The 18,568-nt window shown below is 38.0% G+C and overlaps 1 protein-coding gene across 6 annotated transcripts in view; it reads right to left on the minus strand.

The window, feature by feature from the left end:
* Positions 1-18,568, minus strand: part of LOC100865280 (uncharacterized) — a 320,953-nt gene that overhangs the window by 196,239 nt on the left and 106,146 nt on the right. For 5 of the 6 annotated variants that reach the window (XM_086908754.1, XM_086908752.1, XM_086908758.1 and 2 more), the window contains one exon: positions 2,525-2,565. The gene's annotated coding sequence lies outside the window, so the exon portion shown is untranslated. Of the gene's footprint in view, positions 1-2,524; positions 2,566-3,857; positions 3,877-18,568 lie in introns of those variants that run through there. The other variant, XM_086908755.1, reaches the window with a different exon arrangement.

Raw genomic sequence — 18,568 nt, forward strand, 5'->3', positions numbered from 1 at the left:
GGAATGTTTCGATCGAAAAATTAAATTAATACCGCGTTCAAAGATTTTCTTTGGTATATTTGGAATTTATTAAAGTTTTCGTCGAAATTCGAAAATTGATAATCGTGTTCCAAAATTTTCGAGAAAAATGTAATAATTTAAAATAATTGGGGATCTCGAAAACAGGAGAAGTCGAATATTTTCTTTGATGGATTGTAAATTTCAAAATTTTCGAAAAATCTCGAAATTCGCTGACGGATTCGTTCCTTGGAACAATTCAACAAGAATTTAATAAGAGGAAAAGGAAATGGCGATGATCAAGCTTTCTAACCGGGGTCAAATCGATGGGGCTGGCTCGTGAAAATTGAGAATACAATTTGTAAGCGGTTCCAGGATGAATATTAAGTCGATTCGATGCGATTCACCCTCTTGCTTGCCTCGATGCATTAGAATAATCACGGCTTCTCGCAGATCGGATTTCAGATTACAACATTTCGACTTCCCGATCATCGAGAGACGACGATTCGTCGTCGATCGCGAGGAATTATATTAAGATGATTACAGATATAATACGTTGGCTCGTTAATATTTATTTGAAATCGTTGTTGAGATTAGATCGATAATACGCGTGATTGAACGTGCTGCTCGAATCAGTCGAGCCAAAATCGAAATTGTTTCACCGATTCGATCCAAGATTAAATAACCAACGCAGGAATTTAACGCTATCGCGTATAATATAACGAATAAAATTGTCTCAAAGAGAAATTTGATATTTCATCGATTCGAATGTGTATTTAACACGCGATATTACCATAAAAAACATATATAAATTAATTAGAATATCGCTATTGTATTTATAAATACTTGGGAAAATTTGAATTTTTTGCTGGAAATATTTTTGGAGTTCAACAGTTATCCTTCAACTCTGTATATAAACTTATAAGTTTTTTTTATAAGTTTTTGTAATTTACAACCTACTCTCCATACCATCGTAAACGCGATAACAATAATTTTATAATTAATTTTCTTGTCGAAAAGAATAAAAAAAAAAAAAAAAGAAAAAAACACAACTAATATCGATCCTCGTCCAAAAATTCGAGAACCCACCATTATTCGAATATTCCGTAAGAAATATCCGTAATGGAATAACCGAGAATGTCCACGAGAGATCCATCCGATCCGGAGGAGGGAAATTATGGAAAGGAAATAGGGACTTTTTAGCGCGATAATGACTTTCCGGTAAATTAGAATCGATAAGCGGCATCGGTGTACCATTTCTAGATCCCCCGGCTAACGATCTTTTTGCCTGGCCTCCCCCCTCCCTCCCCCCTCGGTCGAAAGGGTGGCAAACATACAGGGCGGCAAAAAAGCTGGATGGAGGTCACCCAGTCAAACCTGACCCCCCCCCCCTCCTCCTTCCTGCCGCCTCCCCCCTTTTTATCACTTAGACAGGTGGCAAAAATTTCCACATTCGTTTCACGACTTGTGCGGACAATCATTTCCCACGCGCACAGGCCGCGCGATTATTAATGCGAGAAGTTGAAAATAGGGGAAGGGGGGGGGGGGGAAGGCAAAAATTCCAAATCGCTTCTGGAACGCTTTCCAGAGAACGCTTTTGTCCAAGATTTTTTTAACGGTTAACGACTCTGGTGGTTTGTTTGCTTCAAAAAAATACACCGTGGAAATTCTTAGCTTCCGAGAAAAAAAAAAAAAAAAAAAAAAACCCTCCCCTGCAAATTGGGTTACACAAATATTTCCAAAAGCTAGGTAATCCTGCCTCCAGACCTGAAATTGTTCCTTGTCTCTCTCTCTCTCTCTCTCTCTCTGTCCTTTCTTTTTTGATTCTTTCATCCGCTCGTGGACGAGTATTTTTTAACTATTTTCAACTAGTTAACCAAGTAACTAGTTTCGATTGAAAAATTTATTTGGAAAATATTAGTGTCAGTTTTTCTTTGATTGATGGTGATTTACGGTGATTTCGTTTATCGAAAAAATTTCTTTCTTTTTTCCTATCGATATGTTACGTTTTACATTAATTATGACAATTTATATACACGATGATTCTTTCGATATTTTCTCTTTCTAGGATTTTTCTTCTTCTAAGAGTCGTCTGGAGGATCGAATCTTTAAGGGAATCGAAGATTTGATTCGTATTGCGATTTAAGAATTCTTTTCTGAGGTATCTTTTTTAGAAATATCGGTAAAAATTTTGCTACCAATATTTGAAAATTGCCACAAGAAGAAACATTCCTCCGTAAAATTCTTTCCTTTCTTGGAATTATTTACTTTTCTTTCTCGAGAAAAAAAAAAAAAAAAGAAATCGTTCGAACGAATTTGTTCTGGCACGAATTCTTCGATTTCACAAAGACGGTGCAGGAATGAATTTTATTAGATTCTTTATGACGCACTTGGTGGCAATGAGCCGATCATAAAACGGCGCATTAGCAGGGGAATTAAAGTGATTTATTAATCCTTGTCGTTGCTCGATATTTAACCGGCCCGTCAATTAAATCTCTCGTTGTAAATATCTCGTGGTTGAACTTACGTGTTAGAGAAATTGGTCGTGGCAGCCGTACTCGCCGATACCTGAAACACGAGAACGAATTTCTCATCATTATTCTCGACCCGTTTGATCATTTTACGTTTTATTATTATTTAAAAAAAATATATATATATATTTTTCATTTAACAAAAGTGAACGGAAAACGGGGCGAATAGACGTTCATTCTACGTTTATGAGAAATACAGAAGAAATGAAACGAATGAAACGTGGTATTATATTGTGATGTTTGGAGAACGAATCGAATTATTTATTATTTAAATTCCATTTCCATAATTAGGAATTTAATTGGTCCGATGAATTTGCATAAACGTCTGCAAAGTAGAAGCAATATTAAAATAATTATTATATAGCATTAAATATTTTAATAATATTAAATATCGTGTAAATATTCGGTGACTTTAATGCCTCGTATTAATTTAATTTACGAGCGAAACACGTGGATATTTATAATCTTATCAATCTTCGAAATGTTTTACTAATTTTCTAAAACGTTCGAACAGATCAATTCCTCTCCTTGTCCAAAAAATATTCACCAAAACGATATTCCATTCGATTGAAACGATACCACCTTTTATAGATAATATCATATTTTTGCCTCTTCCTTCCCGTATATTCTTATCCTTCGATATATTAAAAACCTTCGGTCATTTCGCCTTAAACATCCCCCGTTTAACAGCTTTTATTCGAAACTTTAAAATTCATGCGCGCCATCAAAGTCCAATAACACTCGAATGTAACTCGCGCATTTCAAAGATAGACTCTTTCGTATTTCTACTTTTATTTTTCCAATTCAACAACCATTGACGAAAAGTCAATGGAAAGATGTTCGAAACGATGTGTAAAAGTATCGATGGACAAGTATCGAAGCGTGGTCTTCCTTGAAAAAAAAAAAAATAATAATAACAATAATAGTAATAAAACAGCGTGTAAAGTCGAAAATTTATGCGCGTATCTTCCATGAGGAGGATAACACAGATGGAAGAAAATTGTAGGAAAACGTTCGCGCAAAAATGATTCTCGTTCGTTTTACGTGGAGAGACGTATGATCGTGGACTCGTTGTTTGTGGTGTTGGTTTGCGGTTAGAAAAATTATTTTGAAAAATTCAGGGATAACGTTACTGGAATAATTTACGAGGAATTCTGTTTTTATAAGAAGATAAGAAAATAAAAGAATGAATTCGTCCATCAACCGACTGTTATAACGAGTATTATATTTTGGAAATTATTTTAGAAATTATCGAGTATTTGCACATCGATTAGTTGGATCTAAAACTAAATATATTTTGTGTAATTTAACGAGGAAAGTATTTCTTACCGTATTCATTTAAAAGAGAAATATGTAATTTCTTCGAAAATTATAAACGAAAGGATAGAAATCGAAACTCGAGAATCCTGCAAAAAAAAAAAAACGTTTCTTTCGATGCACAAAAATTCGCCAAAGATTCGTTTCGTCGTGATCCGTGAAAGCATCGCCCGATTTTATAACAGTAAACAGCGCGAGAGAAGAACAACGAAACGTGAAGTTTGATTTGAAAAGAAAAAGAAGAAGAAGAAGAAAAGGTGAAAACAGCCTTCGTCATTGTCCTCCGTCGTTTCATCGTTCTTTATTTATTTATTTTTTTTTTTTTAATCCAAGCCGTCGCTTGCGTTTCAGTTAACCGCGCGAGACGGGAACAGGGCTTGGGGAGGGATTCAATGGAGGGAAATCAATTTTGGCGGTTGGCAATTTGCTTTTCAGCCGCGGCGATCGCGTCAGGATAATAGCGACGACTCGAGCGATTGTTTAAGCGGGGATAAGACAAACAACGTGTGCGCAAATTTTCACCACGTCCTTTTCAATATTTTATAACATCGTTTTGTCCCGCCCGAGCACAATCGATGCTTTTTTAATTATTCCATATTCGTTTGTCCAACAGCGGTGAGTAACGCGTTCGATTTTGACTTCGCGATGATCGATCAACTTCGTTTCTTTCTTTCTTTCTTTCTTTCTTCTCCAACAATGAGATTGAAAGAATGGATAATGAATAACATTAAGAAGTATTTGTTATTTCGTTATCCTTCTAGTTCTGGATATGATTCCAATCTCGATATTTTATTTAATTATTGTGTAACAGACGTCTGATAAATTGATCGCGATCAATCGATTATTAGATCGTAATTTATAAAAAAATGTTAAGAGGAAAGAAATTCTAATAGAAGAAAAGAATCGTGTTTTGAATCAATTTACAACGCGATAACTTTCAACTTGAACTTCGAAAACGCTTTACGAAAAATAATAAAAAAAAATCGATACGTCTCTTTCATCTCGACGATCTATATATATATATATAAGGCAAACGGAAGCAAATTATTATCTTCGTTTCAATCTGGCTGCTCAAGAAATTTCCATTCAAAATCGATACTCTTTTTTATTAATTTTCGAGGAGAAGTTGAAAGTTTAAGCGAAACTCGATCGACCAATTCGTAAATTTTCTATCCCATCGAGAACGAGAGCGAGAAGTTGGCGGGTGGCAAATCTCGTTTTGCGAAAACTGGCGCATTACCGTTGGGGGAGGAATCTTTTTTTTCCTTTTTTTCTTTTTTCTTTTTTTCCCCCGCGGAAATCCACTTCAGACTCTCGAGCGAACGAGAGGGTCAAAGTGCGCCGACAACGTGTAAGCGCAAATATCTTCTCGAGGGCGGAATATCCAACTGGAATCCTTGAAAAGTTGTCCAAGATATAGGATACTTCCGGTTTATAACGTCTGTCTGAACCGAGTTTCATTTTCTTCTTTTCTAAAATTCAAAACGAATCGACACGACGAATTATTTCTTCTGTCGAGGAACAGGAGGAGGATAATTATTGTTATTCGTAGCAATAATTTCCTGATTTATTTTTCATCGAAAAACGATCGTTCGAGATGAATTAATCGAACGAAAAATAGATAATTGTTGGGGCAAAGCGAGACATGTCGTCGTAATTCGGTCGCCCACAGTTATCTTCCACTCTATCTAATCAGAATCGTCCTTGACCTACGAACCTCCCCGAGCCACAACATCCTCTCGACTCTTCGACCTATCATCCTTTCCAAAACCATTCCGACCAACATTTCAAATCGTACAGCTTTTCAAAAGTTAAGAAAATTAAGGATTAAATTAAAATAAATTTTCCACGATTTTTTGTCCCTGATCAAATTGAAAATAATGGATTCCTTCTTTTCATCCTATAATTAAGTGTTCCCAGTAACGAAGCCTAATAAATTATTTCTACTATTTCTATTTTCATCTGGCTCATATGTTTGAATTAGAAAAAAGAAAAAAAAAAAAATAAAGCTTAAAAAATCGAACGAATCAATCAAAATAAATCTCGTCGTCTATCTCGTTTAACCTCACCTCGCCCGACAATTGATCATTCATTTGATCAAGCTTCTTTCTTTTCCAATTTCACGATTTAATTAAATAAATAAATTTATCCACGCGGATCAATCTTAGAATCTTTTCCTAACAATTCAGGATTTATTTTATCTACACGCTGTTGCCCAAATATTGATATTGCATTTTGACCAATCACAAATATTATAAAAGATATAAATTCACGATGATTATTCCGTTTAATATTTTTTAATAATACATACTCATATTAGACGAAATATCTTTTATCATTCATTTAAATTAAATAGAGTCTGAGGAATCGAAATTTTAATTTTACTAATTTCAATAGCAACATTTATAGGATACGTCCTTCCTTAAGGAATGTAAAATATCATGTTGAGAAGCAAATTTATTATCAGCTATTCCCCGACACAGTAGTTCTTTGAATTTGATTCCCAATTAATAATGCAACTTTAAATCGACTTTTTTCCTCTTCATTTTACTTTCCCTCCAGTAAAATTTATTTATAATAACCTTACATTTATTCGCTCTTCATCTAACAGGCTCGTCTAATCCTTTAGGATCAAACTTTAATAATTATACAATTTCCCAAAACGCTCGATTTCAAAGTAACGATCACATAATATCCTGATCCTTTCAACCATTTCGTTCGTCCCTATACACACACACACACACACACATATATATATAATTAATTATATCGATTGATCGGCCTTCATCGAGGTTTCGAAGGAGGAATACGAGACACGGAACGGAACACGGGGCCGTCGTCGCGACACCACGATAGTGCATTATCGTGTACCAAGTCGTGCTTTTGTCCGTCGAGAGATTTGGTTACAAGTACAATCGATCAGAGAGAGAGTCTATCTAATTGCTATAGGTACACCGTAACACCGCGGTGTTAATGACAATGATATTCGATTCGCAAGCTGCTATGAATCGCAACTGAGGTACCCCTCCCTAATTCGCCGCCCCTCCCACCACGGGAATCTATCAGCCACGGTCCGACGTGAACGGGTGCATTGTGTGGAACAGCAACGCCTCTCGAATGATCATCTCGAAACGTTTTCTAATAATAAGTGGTGGACGCGGTGGACAATGATTGGAATGTGACGTTTCACGGGGATGGAGAGCGAAGAAATTATTTGGGATCAAGAAATTGGAGATCGAAGGGAAAGTTATTTTTGGGTGAAATTTTTTAATCTCATTAATATCAGGTAATATTAGGGAATAGATTGTGGAACGATTCGATCAGAAGTAAGTAAGCAAGAAGGAGTATATTTGATAAAGAAAAATAGGAATAAACTGGTGAGAAGAAGTTCAATGAATTATATATAAGTGAGGAAATGAATGGATAATATTTCTAAATGATTAATAAAGAAAAGTAGGAATAAACTGATGTGGATCTTGATCCGGCGAAAAGGATGAAATAAGAAGTAATTATCTACGAAATTTTTTAAAAATTTTATAAATTTAGAGAAAGCTCAATTTGTATCAATTATATATAAGTGAAGAAATGAACGAATAATATTCTTAAATAATTAATAATAAAGGAAAATAGGAATAAACTGGTGTGGATCTTGATTCGAAATTGAAAAGGAAAATAAAAGGTATATTATTTTAACTTGTTAAAAATTTTATAATCTCTCGATTTAGAAGAAGCTCAATATATATATAGTGAAGAAATAAATAGATAATATTAGGGAATAGATAAATGATTCGACCAAAAGTAACATGTACTGCACAAATACGCAAGTACAAACTTAACGAACACAACGCTTCTTTCGAAATGTTCATCGCCGTTCGAGCAAGAAAATTTTTCCCAAGGAGGGAAAACTCAAGGAGGGAAACGACGCCTCGACGTACGTCGTACGTTGAATTCCTCGGCGGCTGGCAGAACGCCATAGAAAGTTAATTCCGCCGTCGAATTAATTCCCCTCCCGATATATAAATATATCGCCACGAATCTCTTTCAACGCTCTCCTTTCCCTCCTTGTTACGCGATCAACCCCTCTCCATCTCTCCGGCTACAGTTTACAAATTAATCCCCTCTAACTTTTCTAAAACGAAAGGGCGAAAAGTTTGATCGATCGAGCGCACTCGATATAATCGAATAAAATCCGTGAGAATTCGTGAGAGATTGACTTCTTCCACGATCCGTAGAAAGGGAAACCGAAAGGGATGGGGTGGAAAGAGATACGATAACACGATACCGTGGAAGATGAGACGAAGAAGAGAGGGGATAGACTCGCGCTTAACCAATGCTTGCCTATCTCATCTTTAATCACCCATCGTGTGCCATCTAAACCGTAACTCCAGACGTGCTAACGATTACGGGTTACGTCCGCTAACGAATCCGTCTACGCGTGTTTCGTATTCATGGGAAATCCGCCCCATGCCACTCCTCCCTCGAGCTTGTTAAACGAAATATCTTACGGGGGGGAGGGGAGGTAAACGAGAAGAAAGTTCCATCTACTTTACACGTTTCGTCCCCTTTCTTCGGTGCGTGAGATTATTATTACTGTTCGAAAAATTGATGATTCGATATATTTCGGTGTTGCGTATCCAAGAAATTAGTTGATGAGCTTGATGAGTCGAATGATAATGAGAGGGGGGAAGCTCTTTGTGTTAACCTATATCACATATAACTTTGGAATCAAAAATTGAGATATGAAATGGATTAGAAAGAGAAAGCATATCGATTGAGCAGATTTTTCACAGCTTCTTGAAGGTTTTTAATGGATAGAAAGAAAAGTCCATTAGAACTTTGTATTATTTATGGCGAGGCGAGTCAATCTAAGATCGTTTTAAATCGTTTTTCTAAGATTTAAGTGTTATTATCATTTTAACATTTCGCGATATGAAATGTTTGATGATCCATATAATTCGTTCAAGCATCGAGCGGCCAGAATTTAATGTAATTTTATGATAAAGAGAAGCATTTCACCTTGTAAACTGTGAAACTGTGTGAATACTATTTTAACGGTATTGTGTTTGCCAAAAGAGCAACGAACAAACGAACGTTACGTCAAATAAGTATATTTAAATATTGCTCGTTATAGCTGCGAGACAATTTGGAAGTATGCCTTTGAAACACGATCCAAAAACCTAACCCTTGCTAGTCACAACTCTGCAACAGTTGACCAGAATATTCGTGCATTTTCATCTCCGTCCTAATTCCTTCTACCCGATTCGTTCCCAACTCGCGATACAACAGATTCAAGCAGAATGGGCTCTTATTTAATATCTACTCGAAAGATATCTCCAAGAAATCGTGTAATTAATCTTAAACCGAAGAATTAAAATTTCTCAAGGAAACTTTCTTTCAACCGTTTATTCGAGGCGAAGTTGACGACAAACCCTTGCGCCCAATTAACCGTATCCTCGATATTCGAGTTCATGATCCCTTTCGAGAAGAGGGATCGCCTCTCGAATACTGGAAAAAGAGAGAGCGCGGCAAAGGAATCACAGGAGATGTTCCTCCCTCCCCTCGAATCATCTGCCACGGGCACTCGACATCAAAGAAATCAACCTTTCGAGCAAACCCAGATGCGCCGGCCTAACAACACGTCACAAAGAAAATCGGTGCACGATGGGGAAAAAAGAAAGAAAGAGAGAGGAAAGAGAGAGAGAGAAAAGAATGCCATCCGTGTGTAATACCAGCTAATTACGGATCATACCCGCGGCCGTGTATAAATTCTAACGTGGGCTGGGATGACGCCTCTCGCGCCGGTAAAACCGCGTATTAAAATTCCGGACGCCCGGTGAAATACTGATCCGCGTCGAGGGTGTCTACCCACAAAGGTACACGTTGGACGAAGTGGATGAGAGGAGAGAGAGAGAGAGAGAGAGAGAGAGGAGAAGATGGTGAGACGCGCCACCGTTGGAATACTGGAAGCCCGTGGCCCGGGGGATTAATCACGGGGCATTATGGCGGCGGGTGGCTCAAAAGCGAAGAGGCAAGGCGAAGGAAGGAAGGCGAGGCTGAATCATAACTCAACCTGCTCGATCTACGCCCGAGATCTGCCAGGATCCTCGCATTAATAAGGGGCATAAACGGTGTATAATTTCAAAGTAGGCACTGTTTCCAGTCAAAGAGCGCTCTTCGTTTTTGACCATCTCCACCCCTGGCTCCGTGAGCCACCTTCCCAAGTATTTCTTCTTCGTTTCGTCGAAGTTTACGGGAGAGGCGGATATTACGGATTCATACACGTAATTCTCTGGACCCCCGTTGGAATATTTGGATATATCGATATACTCGCTCTTTGTCTATTCGTAACAACTGGATTCGATTAATTAATCTCGCGAGATTTCTTTTTTTCTCTTTCCTCTTCGAATTGCTTTTTTTAGAGGAGGAGAGGAGTTTTTCCTTCGAGAATCTTGGAAGAAGATTGACGGGTTCGAGGTTGGGGATGATTCATTTTTTGAACGAAGATCGTTCATAATATTTGTTTTAAATTAAGTATAATATTTTTACGTGTTGTGTAGAAAGAAAATATTGCAATTTTTCGTTCATCGAGGAATTGGAATCTTTTATTCGCCAATAATTCCCGAGAAGACGTCTCTCCTCGAATCAAAACCGTATCACGTGACAATAATCGTGTTAAATAAGAAAATGACTGGAAGGATTAATAAATTTCGAACGAAAAGATTAAACGTACGACGTTCAAGGTACTGGCCGAGTCGGTATTTATGCTCGGTATTATTGTTGCGCTTAGCGTTGTAATCCACGTTAAACTTAACCGTATTAAATTAGTTTCGAATTAATTTAAAGTGAAATTTATGCATTCCCCCATTTTCTGGCGTCGCGCCTCCTCCACCACGCCTGTTGCTGCCTCCACGGCAACGTTTGCCCACCCACCCCTCCCGAGTAATTGATACACACGCGGGGCCCACCACTAATATAAAATTAATTGAATTTTCAGCTTTTGTTCGAATTAATTAGCTGCAAAAACTTCGGTTTTCCGGCCCAAGTTAAACATCCGCCTGATACTCCCCTCTCCCCGTGGACGAGCCATCCATCGCTCGCTAATTAAGCGCAAAGTTGAAACTCTAATCTATAACGTAATCAGATTATGAATTTGGTCGTGAATAGGATATTACATGGGGGGAGGAAGGAGGGGAGGCTGGGATGAAATTGATAAGACAACGCTTTCGTTCGACGGCTGTTCATCGTCGGCGAGGAGAATGATGAAAAATTGATAAACCGAGGATCGGTTCGATCCTCGACGAGCGTTTGTCTTTTACATTCGTTGCGAATATTTCTCGAATTTCTGGATGGAATCTTGGAATTGCGTTATTTTGACGTTTATTATTTGAAATATATCGTTTGTCGAAATATCGGTTCGAATATTTCATATTGGAACGCGCTTAAGTTAAAGAATTTCTATAGATCTTTGAAATCTTCGAAATCTTGTTGCTAATCGTGCAATTATTCTTTGTTTTTGTTGCTGTGTAACGCGATTCGAACGAGTTGAATCACGAAAATTTTCACGTTATTCCTTTTTTTTTTTTTTTTTTTTTTTTTTGGATTTTGAACTCCAATTCGCGTTTGAACAAGTTTGGACCAATTGAATACAACAATAATCGATTCAACGATTTTAATTTAATCATGGAGGATTGATCAAATCGAATCATCCTCGTAATTCGTTCGCAATGACTGAAAATGGGGCAGGATTTAATGGGGAGAGATTAGATAAATCATTGAAACGAATTTCCACCCTAAATTCCACGAAATCGGGGGAGCGATAGCTCGAGGGAGAAAATTATCGCAACGTAAGAGAAAGTTAAATAATAATTCAATCTTGTCGATCTCCTCGCGTCCCTTTTCGTTTCCCTCTTATTGTCCCCGGCTACGACTCGTTTCAAACTGCACACTTACGATATGCAGAGATCTACGTCTCTTCCTAACATCGCTGTGTACAGCGGAACTACTGGAAATTCTGGCGCAAATACACAATGGCAAAGCTCATATTGCATAGAGGCTCGGTGCACGAGGCAACAAGAGAGTTTGGTAATTTAACTGAAATCTAGAATCTCGTTTCATCGACTCCCTCTCCTTCCGACTGATGTTTCGCAAAAAGGCATTTCGATTGCAGCATTGAGCTCGAATTTTCTCGCGATTCTTCGAAGAGTACGATTTTCTATTTAATAATTTTTAAAAAAAGTCACATTTTTGAGGGAAACGAATCATGCAGACGAGCTTTGAATTTCGAAATTACGAAAATTGTTGGAGGGACATCTGTTGAAATATTGAAATTTCTTGAGTTTTAAAATAATTCTGTAAACTTTAATATTCAAATTGGTGGTTAAGCTGGATCTTTAAAGTTAATTATCTTCCCAACAGGGGACGTCGCGTTATCGGTAATCGCCAAAAAGTGGTTAACATCGAGCTCAACTACTCTACTAAATCGTAATGAAAATTTCAATCATAGTATCTGTATTCGTTAAAACACGCTTTAGCGATCCATCGAACGCATCTGCATATGTAATCGTTAATTAAAACGCGCCACAAAGAGAATTCGAAACACAGCCAACCGCACGATACCATATTCTGCAACCTAATCGCACTGTTCATTTATAAAATTGCTTTAATCTATCTCCCCAATTTCAAAACACCCAATACAAAAATATTTACCGGACAATCCAAGACAAATTTCATCAACTCGTATCAAAACACCGAAGAAAATTCCAACAGGATTCTCCTCATCGTCTCGATCTGAAACAGACAAACCCCACCACCAAAGAAAAATGATAGCAATCCCAGAACCGACAGATATCCCCGTTTCCATATCTCATTAACGCAATTACGGTTCCACGTGGTTGGAACAACGATCGAAGCCGCAGCCAGGAAGGGAGAATCGGGTTTCGGGTATCAGAGATCGGTCGATCATCGTGTAAAGACTTGTAAACCAGCTCGTGGCACAACCTCCCCAACACAGCGCGTGCAAATAGCTACGGATAAACGCAAACACGATCTCTCTCCCTCCCTTGCCGCAACACAGGAGAAGGAAACTCGTGGAGAACTCGTGAGAAGGCGCCTGCGCCTTTACACTCAGATGCACAGGGTTTCTTCTTATCGGTGGAGAAATATATTGGGTTCCGGTTCGCGTTACCCCACGATCTGAAACCTCATATAGCAGGCGTAATTAAGCCGCAAGAGATTTGCATACGATCCGACACACGCTTGCTCCAAGGCGAGAAGAAGAGACACGGGTTATTCGATTCGAGCGGAGCTGTTGAACGCGCGGACGGGGAGGTGGTTTATTCGGATTTTAATTTTTCGAAATTAGAAAGGGTTGCGCAATTAAGCGTCGCGCCGCCAGAGCACAATACGAAGCGTTTAATTGCACGATTATAATTCCAAGGAGCTTCGAGGACGCGTCCCTGGTAAGAAATAAAAAATATAAAATCCCCTTTGTGCGGGATAATTAGTATTCTCCATCCCGTGCTAGATTTTATCCCGGGTACTTCTTCCGAAAAGTGTGCAACGATTTGTCGTCCCGTGCGACATAAACATTTGCTCCCAAAATATAATACCAATCCTTTTTAATTTTTAAAATGACACCTGTCCGTCCGCTCAGAGGCCAAATGTTACTGTCGGAAGGCCGTAAACAGAGCGATAAACGGAAATAGTTTTAAGTATTTTTATTTTATATATTTTAACTTCGTTTCCAAAGTCAGTTTTAAGTTTATTTTGATCAATACAAGCCTCTAATTGGCAACTTAAACTCAGATCTATATTATCGATAATATAATAACTTATATTACCGTATACCATATAATTTTAGATTTAAAATTGTATAAAAATGCAGAATGATTCGCTAACAAATCATACTTGTCCCTCTTTTCTGTTTCTATTATATTCTATTTCAAAGTATATTTTATATTTATTATATTTCAATACGTAATCCATTGAATTTCTTTTAAAATTCCGCTTTAACTCTTTGCATTCGTACGTCGCCATATAATCGCTATCCTATATTTTATTATTATGCATATATTTACATTAATAAATATATATATGCATAATATAATTATATCTTATATGTATAATATAAGACCCCTTCTTACTCGATTGATAATTTTCTTAAATATAAATACAAATATAAATGATTAAAATCTTATTTTTTTGATGAAGAAGAAAGCGTCACCCATACTGATGACGTGGAGACGAACGTGTTAACAGATATTCCGATAATCATCTTTATATACATTCATTCCAAATCCGCTGAACTGATGTATTACATTTCATACCTGTATAAAAAATACATCGTATCGAAAAAACCAAATCTTCATTTTATATACCTCCTTCCCCCTCCTCCTCCCCCCTCCCCCGTTAAGAAGAGTTCGCCCTCCGCCCCAAAATACCATCGAAATGCATGGAAATCGAGTATTCCCATCATCCCATCGAGCGCATTTCGATTCTATTAAATCAAACATAAGCCGAAATCAACCGCGTCGCCGCGTTAATTGGACAGCAATTTGGAGCAGACCCCCTCCTTCCTCCCCCTTCGCGCCCTCGTCGCACAGGTGAACCCTGCTCCTCGAAATCGATACCAGCGACGCAGGTATCTCGAATAAAATTAGCCAGGAAAAAGGGGGAGGAGGGGCGGAGGGGACGACATCTGCTCCGCTCGGATCGCGATATCAGGTAATCATTAGCGTAGAATATACTGTCTCGTTACCACTCTGTGTGTGTGTGTGTGTGTGTGTGTGTTTATACACACGTATACGTAGGCGTGTAGGCGCGTGTACACGGGTGTACGGGTGAGGGGAGGGGAGGGCCTAGCCATTCACGTGTGGACGCAGTCGTCGCAGTGCACCATTTCCTCAACGGCGATAAACATTCTTAATTTATATCGTTGTCGATACCGTTGACCGGTTGGTGGAACGGTTTTTACGAGGGTGGAAATAAAAACCGGGCGGCCGGGGAAAGGGTTAGTCGATTTCCAATTATTCTTAACTCAGGCCGGGCCCTTTTGCGGATGATATATGTGCATATAGTGTGTGTGTGTGTGTGTTTCGTACTCGTTCCTCGTGTGTGATAGTTTAGAGGGGAAGGGGTAATGGAGGGAACGATCTTTGAGAGGAGAGGAGAGGGAAATTTAATAAATCTTTGAGCGACGATAACGGTGGATAAAATGTATGTATTTTTCTTTGACCGGTGGTCCATTCCGCCTCGAGAAAGAGAGAGAGAGAGAGAGAGAGAGAGGACGAAAGTTTGGGATCGCTGTTTGATTTTTAGAGAGTTTTTAGAGGGATCGTTTCTTCCCTTGGAAAAAATTTTTTCGACTTTTCTCGTTGCTTCTTCTTTTTTTTAATTTCTCCAATGCTTTTTCAATGTAAAATTGTTGCTCTCTGCGGGCAAGTTAGGCACGAATTTTTAAGAGGATATTTTTGATTATGAGAAAAAAAAAAAAAAAATATTCACAAGTACGATTAACGAGGAATCGTTTATCCTTCCGCAATTTTTAGACAAAATCGATCGTTCCAACTTTTCAAACGAACTCAAGTTATTCGCTCCAATTCTGAGAAAAGATTATTTCTATTTCAAGGGAGCACTCTTTGCTGTACATAATAAATATACTAAGTTATACTATTTCTATTTTCGCCACTCGTGTGTTAAGAAACTCGGCTATTTTATCTACGACGACCTTACAAAGCTTTCCTTCCCCTCCCTCTCAGATCTCGCCTCTCCAATTCTGTCCCGTGCAAAATCGAAACACTGGGGCTAAAAGTAATTCTCGGTGTGTATCCTCGTTTTAAGGCTCGATTCGACGGAAAATATTGCAAAGACGGCGGCGGCGAAGAATCGAGAATTTTTCAATTTTTACGTTCTAATTTTACGCAAGAAAAAACAAATAACCGGTGGCTGGTGTGGGTAGTTTGTTATTCTGTTTCTCGCAATGTTGCGTCACGAAAATGCAAATATTGTTATACGATGAAGTTTAAACACTACCACCCCAAATAGACAGAGCACTCGTTGGAGGGTTAGCTGGTTGAACGATGGAAGAAGATAAATGCACGGCTCGCATGTACATACATATGTAGTTCGAGCCGTCTACACGTTTCAACGATGGAGAAAGAAGGAGAGAGAGAGAGAAGAGAGAGAGAGAGAGATTGATATCTAAGAAAAAGGTCGATTTGATAAAACGGTGATAAGAACGTTGCGGCTGTAATTAAGATAGACTGATTAATTGGAACGGCGTTTATCTCATCATCGAGGAAACGTTGCGCGATAAAAAGGATTTCTTGGTTTTGGACGGTATTAGTTACCCTCTTTCCACGTATTTTGCGCGAGTTTTACTTACGTTGAACGTGAATTTCGTTCATCCTGGGAATAATTATTACGAATTTTTATTTCGTGATCGTTTTTTGGAGAAGAAAAAAATTTGCCAGACTAGAAAATTTTCCAAAAATTATCCAAGTTTTCGAACTCGAATAGAACACTTTTGAAAATACTTCTCTTTTCATTTCGTTTCGTTTCTCGTTCTCGCTCATCGGTAAAAGAAAAATTATCTTTCAAGAATTAAAACTATCTTTTAAATCCATTCAACTATCTCTTCTCCCCCAAAAATAAACAAGCAAGTAAAAATCATATTTAATTTTCCATCAAATCCTTTTTCACCAAAATCACACAGAAAATTCGTTGAAAAATATCCCGCTTTCTATTTCTCTCTCTCTCTCTCTCTCTCATCAAAATAAAAATCACACTTGACTTGATATCCAACAAACGCGATCAAAAATCCATCGCGTTGTAACAATAAAACTGCTTCCTCTTCTTGCACTTTCTTTTCTTCTCTTTTCTTTTTTTTTTTTTCCTCTTCTTTTTTTCCATCGCAATGCGAGCGAAAATCGGAGGAGGAAAATTCCGAGTGGAACCAGTTTGCCGGGCCTCGAAGATAATCGAGCAAGTTAAACCCTTGCGAATTCAAGTTGAAGGCTGTAACCAAAGTTGGCCAGCTATCGCCTACCGACTCTAATCGAATTGGCACCGGGGCAAAGTTGAGCCGGGCAACTTTTCCACACACTAGCCGAGAAAAATATCTATGCCTTTCTCCCGATTTTTCACCCACTTTTCCCAACACCTGTGTGATTTTTTTCGAAACCTAATTGTTATAGAGTATATGTTGTAAAGTATTCACTGAAATTTTATCTATAATTTTATTATTGCTAGCAGTGTTCCTATTCTGTAGTTGGCATCCTTTTCTTCATCTTCGATACGCGATCTTCGGTTGTTCAGTTATTGTTCACGTACGAATATATCCATTCAGCTAAATCCGTATATTTCTTACTTATTCATAACCACCGCATAACCAACCAACGCTAATTTCCTTGTTTTTGTTTTCTTTCTTCTTTTCTTCGATGGAAGAGCAAGATTTTTCCCAATTAAAACGATGCTCCATCGAAAATTGATATTGATATGATCGCCAGAAAGAATTTTCAAGACACAGTTTTTAAAAATCACAAACTTTTGGAGCATATAATTTTTTTCCTTTCTTCATCTTGATTCGACGATAAAAACGAACGATAATCTTCTTCTTGTAATAATAGGAAGAAAAAGAAGAAGAAGAAGCAAACGAGGAGGGAGGGAAGTTAAACTGTATGATCATTTTCTTGCCATAATAGGAGAAACAAATTCGCGGGGAACGGTATAATAATTATCCGCTTAATCTAATCTAAGGTTGCCGAGCTTGCTGATAATTTCCTCGTCATGGCGAGGGCGAGGTTAGATCGTAATCTAATAAATGCGGCGCGATATCGCGGATGGCGACTTCTCGTAATCATCGTACGCGACGCTGTTCCACGCCCATTGTCGGATACACGGAATACGCAACTCGATGTGCAGCGCGTGTTGTATAACGTTTTTTGCACGTGTTTCGCATCATCGAAAATTGTCATCGAGAATTCGGATCCGTCAATTAATTGATGGTCGAAATAATTTTTCAGATAAATTTCAGAAATATTTCTTATATCGCTCGATTATGCCAAGAATCCAATCTTGAAGAAGAAGAAGAAGAGGCAAATCTGGCAAATCATCTGTGTCGTGAAAATTGGAAAGGAAGAATGTATAACGGAAAATTGTTCGATATTGTTGTCATTATACTTCTCGTTTATACGTTTTTAAAGTGAAAATCTCTCTTACGATTATATACGACTTTTCGAGAAAAACGGTCGAATTGCATTTATCCCGTGGAAAAATAAACATTTATCTCTTGAATCAACATTTTTTGATTCAAAAAACAAAACGAAACAGAAACAAAACGGAAAAAGCATTGAGCACAGCTGGAATAATTGGACAAGGTATAAATAAAGCGTCGGGAAGAGGGCATACTCTCTGAAATGGTGGCGAAAAGTAATAAAGATAATAGAACAATAACCGTGCATCGTTTCGCGTGGATAAAAGCGTGGATAACAAAAGAAGCGAGAGAGAGAGAGAGAGAGAGAAGGAGAGCTGTATAAAACTATCCGTTGGCGATTAAACTCGATTCGACTCGATAATAATTCTTCCCTCTTCAAAGTCGACTCGAGTCCAAAGCTTGCCACAAACCCGCCACACGGCCGCGTCATTATATTTTTCTCAATTAAGAGATGGCCACTCGTTGAAAATAAGGGAGAAACAGGAATGGAGGGAAGGAGATAAAAGTGGCA

The sequence above is a fragment of the Apis florea genome, unplaced genomic scaffold, assembly GCF_048593485.1.
Source record: "Apis florea isolate Af1SG1 unplaced genomic scaffold, ASM4859348v1 contig_3081_pilon, whole genome shotgun sequence".
In the NCBI taxonomy this organism is placed as follows: domain Eukaryota; kingdom Metazoa; phylum Arthropoda; class Insecta; order Hymenoptera; family Apidae; genus Apis; species Apis florea.